The sequence below is a fragment of the Giraffa tippelskirchi genome, chromosome 10, assembly GCF_054371585.1.
Source record: "Giraffa tippelskirchi isolate mGirTip1 chromosome 10, T2T-mGirTip1v1.2.pri, whole genome shotgun sequence".
NCBI lineage: Eukaryota > Metazoa > Chordata > Mammalia > Artiodactyla > Giraffidae > Giraffa > Giraffa tippelskirchi.
Window position 1 is genome coordinate 24608836 of NC_137284.1, and position 13837 is coordinate 24622672.

Below are 13837 nucleotides of genomic sequence, written 5' to 3' on the forward strand. Positions count from 1 at the left end.
TTTTCTTTCTTGATGTCCACCAAGATTATAAACAAACAGTCCAAATATCACTTGTTTCAATTTTTTGTAATTTGACTAGGGACATATTTATGTTTTATTCCAGACTGTTTCATTTCTAAGCACTTAACCTGGGCAAGCTACTCACTCTGTGAACCTGTCTCGGTCTGTGAAGTTGAGATCCTATTTCTCACCTCACAGGATTACTTCAAGACTTAAAAGCAATTCTAGGTATAAAGGTCTTAATGCAGTGTCTGGCTAGCATCAGTTTCTTCCCTTCTAGTTTTTAACCTGCTTCCTACTTAACAATTATTTATGAAAAAGCAGTTACCTTGCAGCACCATATCTGGCCTTTGATGAGTGTATCTGTTTCTTAGAAATATCTGAAACGGACTCTAATTTAAACCAAAGGAACTTATTGCAAGGCTATCAGGAACTCATAGACTTGCTAGGGAAGATGGAGAAACTTCTATAGAAAGGACTGGAATCTGGAGATTCCTAACGATACAGGAAGAAAGGAATAGTTCCATAGCAAGAATGGTTGAATGGATAAACACAACCACCACTTTCCCTGCCCTCTTATTTCTGTATCTCTCAAGATTTAGAGTTGAATCAGAGGAGGAGTCTGATTGCGATTAGATGAAATGACTCATCAATGGCTTTATGGGATCTTTTGAAGGGAAGACCCCATTCCCTCAGATCCTAGGTGGGAGGGAAATTCCTGAAGTTACTCATCCATCACAATACACATACTAGTGGTGAAGGTCAGAAAGCTCCCCACGAAGAAACCCAGATACTGGGGGGAAAGGAAATGGATGCTGGGTGGATTGCAAGTGCCGAGGACAGTCAGCATATACATGCTTATACTATCTATCTCCAGATATTTTTACAGATTCTGAATCCCTCAGTTCTCAGTCTTTATTTTGGTAAACTTAAAGGGTCTTGATTGATTTGTTTGTTCTTTTAGGACAGCCTTTTCCATCTCTGAGAATGTTTTAATTGCTCTTCATTGGATCTTTTCCAGGTCTTGTTAAGTCCTTATTGAGCTGTGGTAATCAGAGCTGCATAGTGTTTTGAGTGCTGATGCAGTTTGATTGGTTTCAAGGAAAGGACAATGTGTTTGGTTTTATGGTCAATATCCTTGGTGAACATTAATGTTATTTATTGGAGGACTGAAGACAATATATTTTGTTTTTACATTACTTAGGCATCCAGCAACGTAAGCTTTGCTGGCTCCATAAGACCTAATATTTTTGAAACAGAGAAATATGAATAAAGAATGAAGTTATTTGACACTACTTAGGAGAAGGGGAAAAATAAAAACCCACATTTCTGCACACCCCTAATCTGTTGTTTGAGCAGAAACTCTTTGGTTTGGGGTTTAGATCCAAGTAATCAACCTGGATTTGGTTGTCAATTTGGTTGTCAGTTTTGGTTTTCCAAAAGTGTAACCTTTGACAAGTCACTGTAATTCTGCCTGGTTTCAGTTTTGTCATCAGTGAAATAGAAACAATAATAGCTTGACTGGATTATATGTAATTTCATGTGATTACAGTAACTGAGGCTACAGCAAAATATCTGGCACATGGTAGAAATAGAATTGTAAGTCTCCCTTTCTCTTCCCCCTGTATTGAAGAGATAAGAGAAATCTGAAATAATTAAAAACACTGGATCCTTTTGGAGTTAGTTAAGGGAAGACTTTTTTGGACTTCCCAGGTGGCTCATTGATAAAGAATTCCTCTACCAGTGCAGGAGATGTGAGTTCGAGCCCTACGTTGGGAAGATCCCCTGGAGTAGGAAATGGCAACCCACTCCAATACTCTTGCCTGGAAGGCTCTATGGATAGAGGAGCCTGTTAGGGCTACTCCATGGGATTGTAGAGACAGACATGACTAAGCATGCATGCATGCTCGCATGCACTCACATACACATGTGCTTCCTTTAACCCGGGGCTCTCGCAGGATCCTATGATGCTACACAGTGGCAATAGGCAGGTTGAGGGTTGAACCAGCTATCTTCCTGGGTCAAGTCCCATAAAACCTTAATGCCTAGAGTCCTGCCCCCTCCCAGTCCCCGACTGCAGGGGCCCTCAGCACAGCTCATTGTGGAGCAGTTGTGCCTAGGATTCCTTCTGCTAGTAAGACATTCATTTATCAGTTCATTCATGCATTCATTCATTCAAAGGGAAGACTTTACAGGAGAAGTGAGCCTGAAGCTGGTCTTTGAGAGAGAGAATAACTTCAGGGACTTTCATGAATTTATGGAAAGAGATAGTGAGTACATGAATAGAAAAGTCAGCATATCTGAAAGTTGAAAATAGGGAAGACCAACCAGTTTCCCTTCTGGTTTTCAGAGGAGTTAGTTAGAAAAGGATGGAAGATGGTGGTGAGATATCTCCTGATGGGATATTAGGAGGTTTCTGTGCCCAGAAAAGCATACAAAGTAATGTTTAAGATGGTAAATTCATTCAGGATGACCAGGCTTGTATCAAAGAGTAACTGAGTATTAAGCAATGAACACTTTCCCTTCAAATTCATCCCTGTTTATTTTTAAATTTCATACAGTATCTTTGGTAAAGATTGTTGACTCTGTTACTTGTCACAGGCTCTGTTCTAACTTCATCTTTCTGAGTCGTCTCTGTGAATTGTAACTCTGTGTCTGCCCCAGGGTTGACTTATTCAGATTCATAGAATGTTAAAGGTAGGCTACCGCAATTCCTCCACATTCCAGATGAACACATCTGAGAAAGGACATGAAATGCCAAGCACTAGGGACTTTTTGAAGCACCATGTAACAGAAAAATCATGGATTTTAGGTAGATTTCTTGCACTTACCTAAATGCATGAACTTGGACATGTAATCTGACCTTGGAAAATCCAGTTTCCTTTCTATTTAAGAAGGTAGACAATGCCTGCCTCAAAAGATGATTGTGAGACTGAAATAAAGGAACATTTGTCAAAAGAGCTCAATCACTATTAGTCCCCTTCCCTTTCCTTTGGAGCTGATTTACCTTCTACAGTTTAAGAAGAGGGTTGCCCCCTATCCCATACACTTTAGGAGAAGGAGCACCAAGTGGTAGGTCAACTCACGGAAAGAACGTAAGGGTAAATTACTATGTTTCTTGGTTCTGTTCTTTTCAAAGCAATATCATTTTGGGAGAAGGAGGTGAACAGCATTTCTTCCTTAGTCACAGCTTCTGGGGGCTGAGCCACTTATGATTCTGGCAGAAATTCAGAGTGACATTTGAGGGGCAAGGCAGATGGCTGTCATTTCCATTAAGAATAACTGCACCCCAGCCCTTTATCCACAAGTCTGCAAATGTGTTTGGCTCCCATAGAAGGTTTATGTGTTGGCAGTTTCAACCAAATGATTCCTTCAAGCCTGAACATATAAGGACTTTCAGATGGCTCTGTGGCTTTTTTCTCTCACCTTTACTAATTCCTGTGGTCTCAAAATTTACAACCCTTAAGGCAACAAAAGCTGTTACCCAGAACTGGAAGAAGTACTGAACTGGGATTCCCCTCCCCCCCAATTAAAAATTTTAAAAACATTTTATTTAACTGAAAAGAACCAGAAATGAATGCAAAGTGTAGTATACTGGAAGGCACAGTGAACAGACAATGGATGTGCAAATTAGAGAAATTGTATTTAAGTTTCAGAATTTCCACTTACCTGCTCCAAGGCTTCTGACTTTGTGATTTTGACTCTCTAATCAATATTCAATTCAGTATTTTAATAATCCATTGCAGCATAATCTTTTTGTGATCCTATATTTTTTTAGTAGGTTCAAAATTATTACAAACATTGGAAAATTGAGAGTCTAATGCAATGAACAATCTTGTACCATTGAATCCTATCAAATTTTAACATTTTACTGTCTTGCCATATATACTTAATAAGGTTCAGGTAGCATTAAATTCGGAGAAGGCAATGGCACCCCACTCTAGTACTCTTGCCTGGAAAATCCCATGGACGGAGGAGCCTGGTAGGCTATAGTCCATGGGGTCGCTAAGAGTCGGACACGACTGAGCGACTTCACTTTGACTTTTCACTTTCATGCATTGGAGAAGGAAATGGCAACCCACTCCAGTGTTCTTGCCTGGAGAATCCCAGGGACAGCGGAGCCTGGTAGGCTGCCATCTATGGGGTCGCACAGAGTTGGACATGACTGAAGCAACTTAGCAGCAGCAGCAGCAGCAGCATTAAATTGCTTAGATACCTTTCTTGGACCTCATTCATCTTCCTATTTCTCATGAATTTGTTACTTATTTCTATATTATTACTGTCTGTCCATATATCTATTAACACTATGTTGTATTCTTTGACTTGTTTCTTACATTATAGATATGACGTCATGCTGCATATATTCAATTGCCATTTGCTTTTGTGATTCAACATGTTTTTGAGGTTTATCCATGTTCATCTTTGTGCCTCTGGTTCATTCATTTTAATTGCTATGTAGTAACTCTTTGCATGAATAATCCACAATTTACTTATTCTTTTTCCTGTTCACTAGTTTTTGCAATGGCAAATAGTGCTAGATTTAGTACACTGGTATAAATCTCTTCTGCTGTGTTCGTCTTTAACTTGCCTTCATATTGTCACATTGCTTCAAAGAGTGGAATACCATTGCTCCCATTGCTTATTCCTATGATTGTTTGTTCTGTAATCACTTGGTAGCACAAGGAATTATTAAGAACCCTAAATTTACTCTCTCTTTAAAATTCAACACACATTGTATGTTCTCTTTGGCACTGGACTGCACTAAGTATAAAAATCAGAAAAACCTTACAACCTGATTGCAGCAAATTCTGTACTGTCGACAAGCCATATACACTTATTATCCTGCCTGTTATTATCACATATGATAGTAAGAATGTCTACTCAGTTCATTGGGCTATACTAATTTACCAGAACCATTCTTAAGCTTAGTTGAAACAAATGAACTTACAACAGTTTTTTGGTGTTCTACTCTGGTTTTTATTTTTTGTATTTATTGTTTCTGTTTTACTTTTTTACTTAGAGTGCTTCTGGCATTATAATAAACACATATAATGGAGACCCAGATGTATTTTAATTCTTAATTGAATTGACCTTGATTATGGTCAGAGCCCTCTGGATATATTGCTTAGCTGCCTGGAATGCTGGAACTATTACCAGAAAAAGAAGACTTTCTGTTGTTGTTTGAGTTTCATATGGATATTTACTTGTCATATTTAACAGTATTGAAACTGGAGTCTCAGGACTGGTTCTTGTGCAGATTGAGGAAAGATGCTCAGTCATTTGTTGACCAAGACAACAGATCATGTTTCCAGTTGTGTTGTCAATCAGATTGACAAGGCATGATAGTTTCATGTAGCAGCAAGTTACTTAGCTTTAAGAAAGGATATAGAACAAGAAGTACTGCCACCTGCACAACCAGTAGCATCATAGAGGCCTCAGACACCTAGATGCAGCTGCTGGTGTCCCATCCTAGCATGGGGTTTGCTTTGGTTTCAAGGCATAGAAACTGATTCTATTTGGATCCCTTCCCTGTCAGGGAAGACGCTGCATGTTATATTGGGCATATTCTAAGGTAGCAGTATAATCAAATGATTTGAGAGCATGGGTGGACTTTGTGGTCAAACAAAGTCCAGCCCTGGCTGTAGAGAAGCTGCAGGGTCTGTGATTGTTCAGCTTAATATCTTGAGGTCACCTAGTGCATGGAGGGAAGTGTGCCCAGTTAGCATTCTGACATGCAGCTGTTGACATAGGTACCTAACTCTTCTGACTACTACATCTAGGATGCTCAACAGTAGCCTTGAATCAGAAATCAGTGCATGGTAAACCTAGTGAGATCCTCATTTATCTCTAAAGGTTGTATTTCCTCGCTTGGTATTGCAGAATGTGCATCTAGGGATCAGCTGTTCCTCATCCATTTCCAGAGCCTGGTGGAAGAGGTTATAATCCAGATGTTAACTCTTACCTCTTACGTTGCCTCAGTTTACTAAGCTTCAGCAATTCAGGTGGACAGTGGGGTATAGGATATAATAGAAATGGTGCTTTCTGCCTTCCTGGCAGGGAAGACTTTGCATGTCATATGGGGCATATTCTAAGGTAGCAATAGAATAGTGATTTGAGAGCACAGTTAGGCTCTGGGGTCAACAAATTCATGTTCAAACTCTGGCTGTACTAATTGCTAGCCATCTGTCTCTGTGATAGGCTGAGTGTGAAGGTACCCATGTCCTAACCTCTGGAACTTGTTGATAACGTAGTTTAAAAACAAAGAAGAATTAAGGTTGAAGATGGAATTATGGTTGCTCATCAACTGTCTTTGAGATGTTTTCATTTTCCTGAATTATGGGTTGGCCCAATGTAGTTGCAAGAATTTTTATAAATGAGAGAGGGAAGCAAAAGAGAGATCCAGATAAATGGCATCATGAAGGAGTTAGCTAGGCTGGTTTTGAAAATGAATGAATAGCCATGGGCCTAGAAATTCATGAAGCCTCCCTGATGGCTCAGATGGTAAAGAATCTGCCTACAATGTTGGAGACCCCGGTTTGATCCCTGGGTTGGTTAGATCCCATGGAAAAGGGAATAGCTACCCACTCCAGTATTCTTGCCTGGAGAATTCCATGGACAGAGGAGCCTGGCGGTCTATAGTCCATGGATAGTTAAGAGTCGGACACTACAGTCCAAGAGTCAGGCACACTGAGCAACTAACACTTTCTTGGGGCTTTCCAGGTGGCACTAGTGGTAAAGAACCCATTTACCAATGCAGGAAGCATAAAAGACAGAGACGTGGGTTCGATCTCTGGGTCAGGAAGATGCCCTGGAGGAGGGCATGGCAACCCACTCCAGTATTCTTGCCTGGAGAGTCCCATGGACAGAGGAGCCTGGTGGGGTAGTCCATAGAGTCGCAAAACGTCTGAGAGGACTGAAGTGAATTCATAGGCATACAGAAGAAACTTGAAAAGGCAAGGAAGCATTCTTCTCCAGAGCACTACCACTGTGCCACCACCACCTTGCCCCCCATCCCCCCAACCTGGGCAAAAAGGAACTCAGCTCTTCTGATACTTGGATTTCAGCCCAGTGAGACCCTTTTGGACTCCCTGACCTCCAGAACTGAAAGATAATACATTTGTATTACTTTAAGCTAAGTTTTCTGTAATTTCAATAGACAGCTAAAGCTTTGCCCTTTGCTTCTCTGTGATTTATTTTCTCATTTTGTAAAATGATGTTAATAACAGTCCTGTCTCCCCCTACCCTGACTGTGAGGTGTAAATGCTTATGCAGGGCTCAATGCACACTCTTGGTGAGACCTAATCTTTGGTTTGTGGTCTCAGGCAAAATGAGGACAGTAGTCATTTCTTGGCTTTCTTATAGAATTGATGTGAGAAGAAAATGGAGTTCTCTTAACTTTTATTTTTTAAATCAAATATTGAATACTATTCAAATATAACTTATAATTTAACTCTACATTTCAAATATCTTAAGAGATGATATTTCAAAAATATATGAAAAGAGGCAAAATAGTACACATGAAGCACCATTCATTTCAGGAAATCTTATTGGAGTAACGGGTGGTATTAATTCTGTTGATTGGTGCTGAGTAATATGGATTTTCCTTTTAGGTATTCTATATTTATTGCAGTATTCGTTTCCTATTTATGTGGTAATAATTATGGTTCTTCATTCCAAATCCCAGAGATGTGTGTTATCGTTTAATTGCAAACTTTGCTTATAATTTCTGAATGTAAACAGAATGATCTTTATTTAATTCAAATGAGGATGAAGCAGAAGAATCATCTATTTGGCCAGGATATAATTATCATACCTCCACTAACACATTTTGAGTATTTTAAAGGTGTGTTAATTTTCAGTGAGTGAAATGAAAAAGTTCTCGTTGTACTGCTTGCTAATAATTAGGTAGCTCAAAAATATTTATGGTGAGTTTTGATTGAATGTACAGTTAAATAAATAAATTCAGGCAGATATAATTAAGGCTTATTTGTCTTGATTGCTTTTAAAAAATACAACTGACCCTTGAACAACAAGGGATTGAGGGGCACCAGCCCTCTTCATGGTTAAAAATCCACTTACAACTTATAGTCGGCCTTCATATCCACAGTGCCTCTTTATCTGCAGATTCAACCAATTGTGGATTGTGTAGCATTGTTATATGAATTTAGTGAAAGAAATTACGTGATTGAGCAGATCCTTGAAATCATTTTGTTAAAAAGTCAACAGATTTCCTTTATTGAGGTCAAGAGTACATTACACATCTCTTTCTCTGAGTGTATATGGAATGAAAAGTGAACTAGGCTATTATTATAATTGATTATCACTGCTTCTGTTTTCACAAAAATGTGGCAACCTGTAGTGTGATAGAGATATTATTTGCATGTTCTGAATTTTCAGGTGACTAGCACTGAGAAGTGATAGCCATTTGTAATATTTAAACAATTAAAATGAATATAACTAATGCACACCCTGAAAGTTATGTCTTGTCATTTCTTCTCTTCTTCTAAACAAAAAATAATGATAAAGACTCTGGTTATTTGACTACTCCTATGTGAAAATTCAAAAGTTAACATTGAAAAGATAAATGGAGTGATTTTTAATGTTGCAAATAGTTGATTTACCTTATACAAGAATACGATTCCTTTTCAAAGAGGTTGACAGGCAGAAAGCTTAAATTTGAAATATTTTGCAGTTTTGATACTCTCAAGTCAATTGGAAATAAAGAATGAAGTTTCTCATGATATTAAATAGGAAACTGGATCAGTCTTTAATATTTGGATAAGGTTTGGTTCTGAATGCAGACCCAAATAAATAAATAGGAATTTTGTTACAGAAATCTTGAAAAAAAAATCAATAAATATTTGAAAATGCATTTGCATTTTAGAGCCAGTCAGCATCTTTGGCATAGCCACAAGGAAATAAAGAAGCATTTGAAAAAAAGAAAAAAAAAGTCTTTATAGAGGGAAAAAAATCCTCCTGTAAGTAAATCTAAAATAGAAGCATCTCAGGAACTTTGTGTCCTGGAGATGCTGGATAGTTTTGAGTAGAACTTGTACAAAGTTACCAAACACCAGAAAATTTCACAGATCAGAAGCCATTTCATTTGATGTTCCTGATTTTTTTTTTTTTTTTTTTTCCCTTGAGTGACAGGGATAAAGCAAAGGTTTTAGAGACTGCTGCTTTCACTTTGGGCACTGCGAAGGGAGAAATTCGTATCAGATTTTTAGATTGCTAGGGTATGTCCTACTTTATGGAAAAAAACTTCATGGTGTTTACACTTGGAATTCTTAGCTTTGTAGATTTTACAGGATTAGATGCCAGCTGCACTGGGTCTCCTCTTTGAGGAAACTCACAGAAGTGAATCATTTCCATTCCATCAACTTTCATTCCTGTTGAGCCACAGAATAGTTTTAATGTCAGTGTCCTTCACATTGGAAGATTCCCCAGCTATGAAGCAAAGGACATGGCTGAACACATTGACCTTTACTCTATTAAACCATTGCTCTAGGACAGACTAATGTTAGTTATTGGTGGCATTTTTAGGGACTCTGTCTCCTGCTGCTGGGCCTGACCTGTGGCCTCCGTACTTCCTAATTCCTACGCTGAGATCCACCTAACCACCTCCAGGCTGGAGCTTGGCTCTGCAGTTACGCTTGTCTTTTTTGAATCTGTTAAGCCATGGCCGTTTGCCTGGAATAGGCTGAATTATTTTCCCCAATTTTATCTTGTGGAATAGATATTGGGAAAGGTTCAACAGAAAGAGCAGATAGCTTGGTTGTTCTCAACCTTCACTTCTTTCCTGGGAGATTTTTAAAAAAGGCTTACCTCTGGACCCACCATCAAAATTCTGATTCAATTGTTCAGATGTGGGTACTGGTTCATTTTTAAAACCCCAGATGACTTTATATGTGGACAAGAAGATCTAGGAGCTAGATCTAGGCTTCGGATTTTCAAAGTATAATTCCTGGACCAAAAATGTCAGTATCACTTGGGAACTTACTGGAAATCCAAATGCTCCATATCAGGAGGCATGCCAAAGTTTGAGAAGAATTGATGCTTTTGAACTGTGGTGCTGGAGAAACTCTTGAGAGTCCCTTGAATTGCAAGGAGACCAAACCAGTCCATGCTAAAGGAAATCAGTTCTTGAATATTCACTGGAAGGATTGATGCTAGAGCTGAAGCTCCAATACTTTGGCCACCTGATGCAAAGAGCCGGCTTACTGGAAAGGACCCTGATGCTGAGAAAGATTGAGGGCTAAAGGAGAAGAGGGTGACAGAGAATGAGATGATTAGATAGTGTCACCAACTCAATGGACATGATTTGGGCGAACTCTGGGAGACAGTGGAGGACTGAGGAGCCTGGCATGCTCCCGTCTATGAGGTCACAGAGTCAGACATGACTTAGCAACTGAATAACAGCAGTGACAAAATTTGAGAACCACTGGTCTAGAGTAACCTCCTAAGGTGGGAGAAAATGACTTGAGGGTATGCTCCATTGACACCCCTGTATTATATGTGAAAAGTGGGTCAGCACAGAGCCAAGTCTAGGAATAAGTCAGACACTAACCACTGGGGAGCAGGCAGAATACTGAGACTCATGCTACCACCGCATCTCAGGAAGTTCTCTGTCAGGAGATAGTACCCGATTCCAGCCAATGGTAGTTAGCATGTGAGCTTTAGAAAGATACCGTATTGATTTCAAATCCTGGACTTTACTTTTATTAACTCAGCAAACTAACCTCTCTGATTTTCATTTTTCACATAGGTAAAACAGGGATGGTAGTTACTACCTTTCTAGGTTACTGTGAGAGTAGAATAAAATTGTGAATGGAAAATATCCAGCAAGAGTAAATGTCTTGGACATGTCACAACAAAAATGCATTCTCCAGAAATTATTGGTATTATTTCCATACAAGAATAGTCATTACATTGTATGTGGTGCTGTCACTGTTTCCTCTTGCATCCATGGTAAATATTGTGAATTAACCCCAGCAATCTTCCTTGTGTACTGAGGCTTTGAGTGTTTTCTGATACAGCACTCTAGGCAAACACACTCACACCTGGTTTTCAAATGAATCCTATTTTAGAGACTGCTGTTTTTACTGTGCCCATTGCAAAGAGAGAAACCCATATCAGAGTTTTATATTGCTGCGTACGTCTTACTTTTATGGAAAAAAAAACAAAATTGGGGTTAAGAATGCAAAAATCTTCTCAGAGGTACCCCTCCCTGTTCCTGTTTCTTTCCTGCCCACATTTAAGAAACACCTGATATATAGCAATGTCCAGTAGATGTACAGTGCTGTGCATGTATGCGAAGTCGCTTTAGTCGTGTCCGACTCTTTGTGACCCTATGGACTGTAGCCCACCAGGCTCCTCTGTCCATGGGGTTTTCCAGGTAAGAATACTGGAGTGGGTTGCCATGCCCTCCTCCAGGGGATCGTCCCAATCCAGAGATCAAACCCCCGTCTCTTATGTCTCCTGCATTGGTAGGCAGGTTCTTTACCACTAGTGCTGCTTGCACAGTGCTAGCCACATTTAAAAGTTCTGATAACCACAGTAAGAAAATAAGAACTTTAACTTGAGACTTTGTGTGTCCAGAGCCCATATTTCTAATCCCTTCACTTTACCACCTTTAGAGAGGACAAAACCTTATCTCTGACCTTTATCTATGCTCTGACCTAGAAATTCTCCAGAAAAACCTTTGGCTCTGCTCTGATTTTCTCCTTCCTCCCCTATTAATACATTGCTAGACAGCATCAATGGCACCCCACTCCAGTACTCTTGCCTGGAAAATCCCATGGACAGAGGAGCCTGGTAGGCTATAGTCCATGGGGTCGCTAAGAGTCAGACGACTGAGCGACTTCACTTTCACTTTTCCCTTTTATGCACTGGAGAACGAAACAGCAACCCACTCCAGTATTCTTGCCTGGAGAATCCCAGGGACGGTGGAGCCTGCTGGACTGCTGTCTATGAGGTTGCACAGAGTCAGACACGACTGAAGCGACTTAGCAGCAGCAGACAGCATCAACCAGAGGAACTGAATATAGAATTTGGTGACAGGTTTCACCAACTCTATAAACATACCTTGAAATTCCCATGGAGGTCATGTAGTTGATGAAAATATATTTTTGAGTGTTGCAAAATGGCTCTTCCTTAGGTTCATTTTAGGGTCTATCTATGTCAGGTGATAACTGAAAACGTTGCAGAGAGAAACAGTGTGAAACTACTGACAGATAGGGAGTTATCCTTTAGTATACCTCATTCTGAAGATGGAAGCTGTCTCAGAGGAATGAGCACAGTCTTTCCAGGTGCTTTGATTTCATTTCATCCCAGCTCCTCAAAAACCTCATTGAGTTTCTGTGTCCTATCACACCATGGGCACAAAGCCACGGATCGTGTCCTGGGAATCTATTGCTGTCTGATGGACACCTCAAACTTAGTCATGTAAAACAACCATCACTTACTCTACTCATAAATTCTGTGGGTGAATAATCTAGACAGGGCCCAGCAGGGATAGCTTGCATCTCCTTGATACCAGGGTCTCAGCTGGGAAATCTTAAAGAGCTGGGAAGAAATCTCAGGCAACTGAGCAGTGGCATCTTTCGAAGGCTTCTGTCCTCACGTGTCTGGTGCCTGGGTTGATATTTCTTGAAGGCTGGGCTCAGCTGGGACTGTCACCTGGAGCCTGCACATCTGCATGTCTGGCCTTGTGTCTTCAGCCTTTCACCACCTGGTACTGGGTTCTGGGAGGTAACATCCTGGGATGGGGCATCCAGAAACTGCCAGACTCATTCTGATCTTCACCTTGGAAGTCATGTGACATGGTTTCTGCCACATTCCCTTGATTACAAATGCATTTGTAAGGGAGGAATAGATTGGGCTCCATGACTCAGGGAAGAGTGAGATTATATTGCAGAATAGCATGTGAGCTGGGGCATACAGTTTTGACCATTTTTAGAAAAACCTGCCACAGACCCAGAGAAGAAGATGATATTTGTCTGTAAACATCAGGGGAGTTATCCAAAGGTAGGGAGACAGGCACAGGACACCTATATCAAGCAGCTTCCTTTTCCTTTGGAAGGAATCCAGGCCCACAAGTGCATATTCACTATGTAAATAGGGCTATTTCCTTTGCCTGTGTTTCCATGCCATTGTTAATTGAAGCAATTTCTATAGAACCATCACCTTGCTGTAATGATTTACTGTATGAACTCTAGTGTTGCTTTGACAGTTAGACTCAGTTTGTTTGCTGTTTTATTTATAATTATTTTCAAAGTTGATCCCCTGTCTCATTTTGCCTAGCTAACTCCCATTCAGTTCTTTCATTAAATGTCACTTCCTCTGGGAAGTCTTCCCTAACTCCTCACCTGGATCATGTTCTCTTGTTGTGTATTATTATTTCTAGTGTTTACTATCTGCGACTAGAAGGCTTGATTTGTCTCTAGATAATAGTCCATCCTAAAGGAGATCAGTCCTGGGTGTTCATTGGAAGGACTGATGTTGAAGCTGAAACTCCAATACTTTGGCCACCTGATGCGAAGAGCTGACTCATTTGAAAAGACCCTGATGCTGGGAAAGATTGAAGGCAGGAGGAGAAGGGGATGACAAAGGATGAGATGGTTGGATGGCATCACTGACTCAGTGGACATGGGTTTGGGTGGACTCCGGAAGTTGGTGATGGACAAGGAGGCCTGGCGTGCTGCAGTTCATGGGGTTGCAGAGAGCTGGACATGACTGAGTGACTGAACTGAATAGGCTCTAAGAAGAGCCTTCCTAAGAAGACAGGACCAATGTCTATCTTTACCCTTGTATCGCCTCTGCTGAGCACATTGTTAGC

General features: G+C 40.2%; 1 protein-coding gene and 1 long non-coding RNA gene across 4 annotated transcripts in view; both read left to right on the forward strand.

Moving 5' to 3' along the window:
- The window catches only part of NELL1 (neural EGFL like 1), a 987615-nt gene that overhangs the window by 588616 nt on the left and 385162 nt on the right, over positions 1-13837 (forward strand). The window lies entirely within an intron of this gene.
- On the forward strand, positions 4576-8950 carry LOC145523130 (uncharacterized). Its single transcript, XR_014066368.1, has 2 exons — positions 4576-6589; positions 6838-8950. It is a non-coding gene; the product is annotated as an uncharacterized LOC145523130 (long non-coding RNA).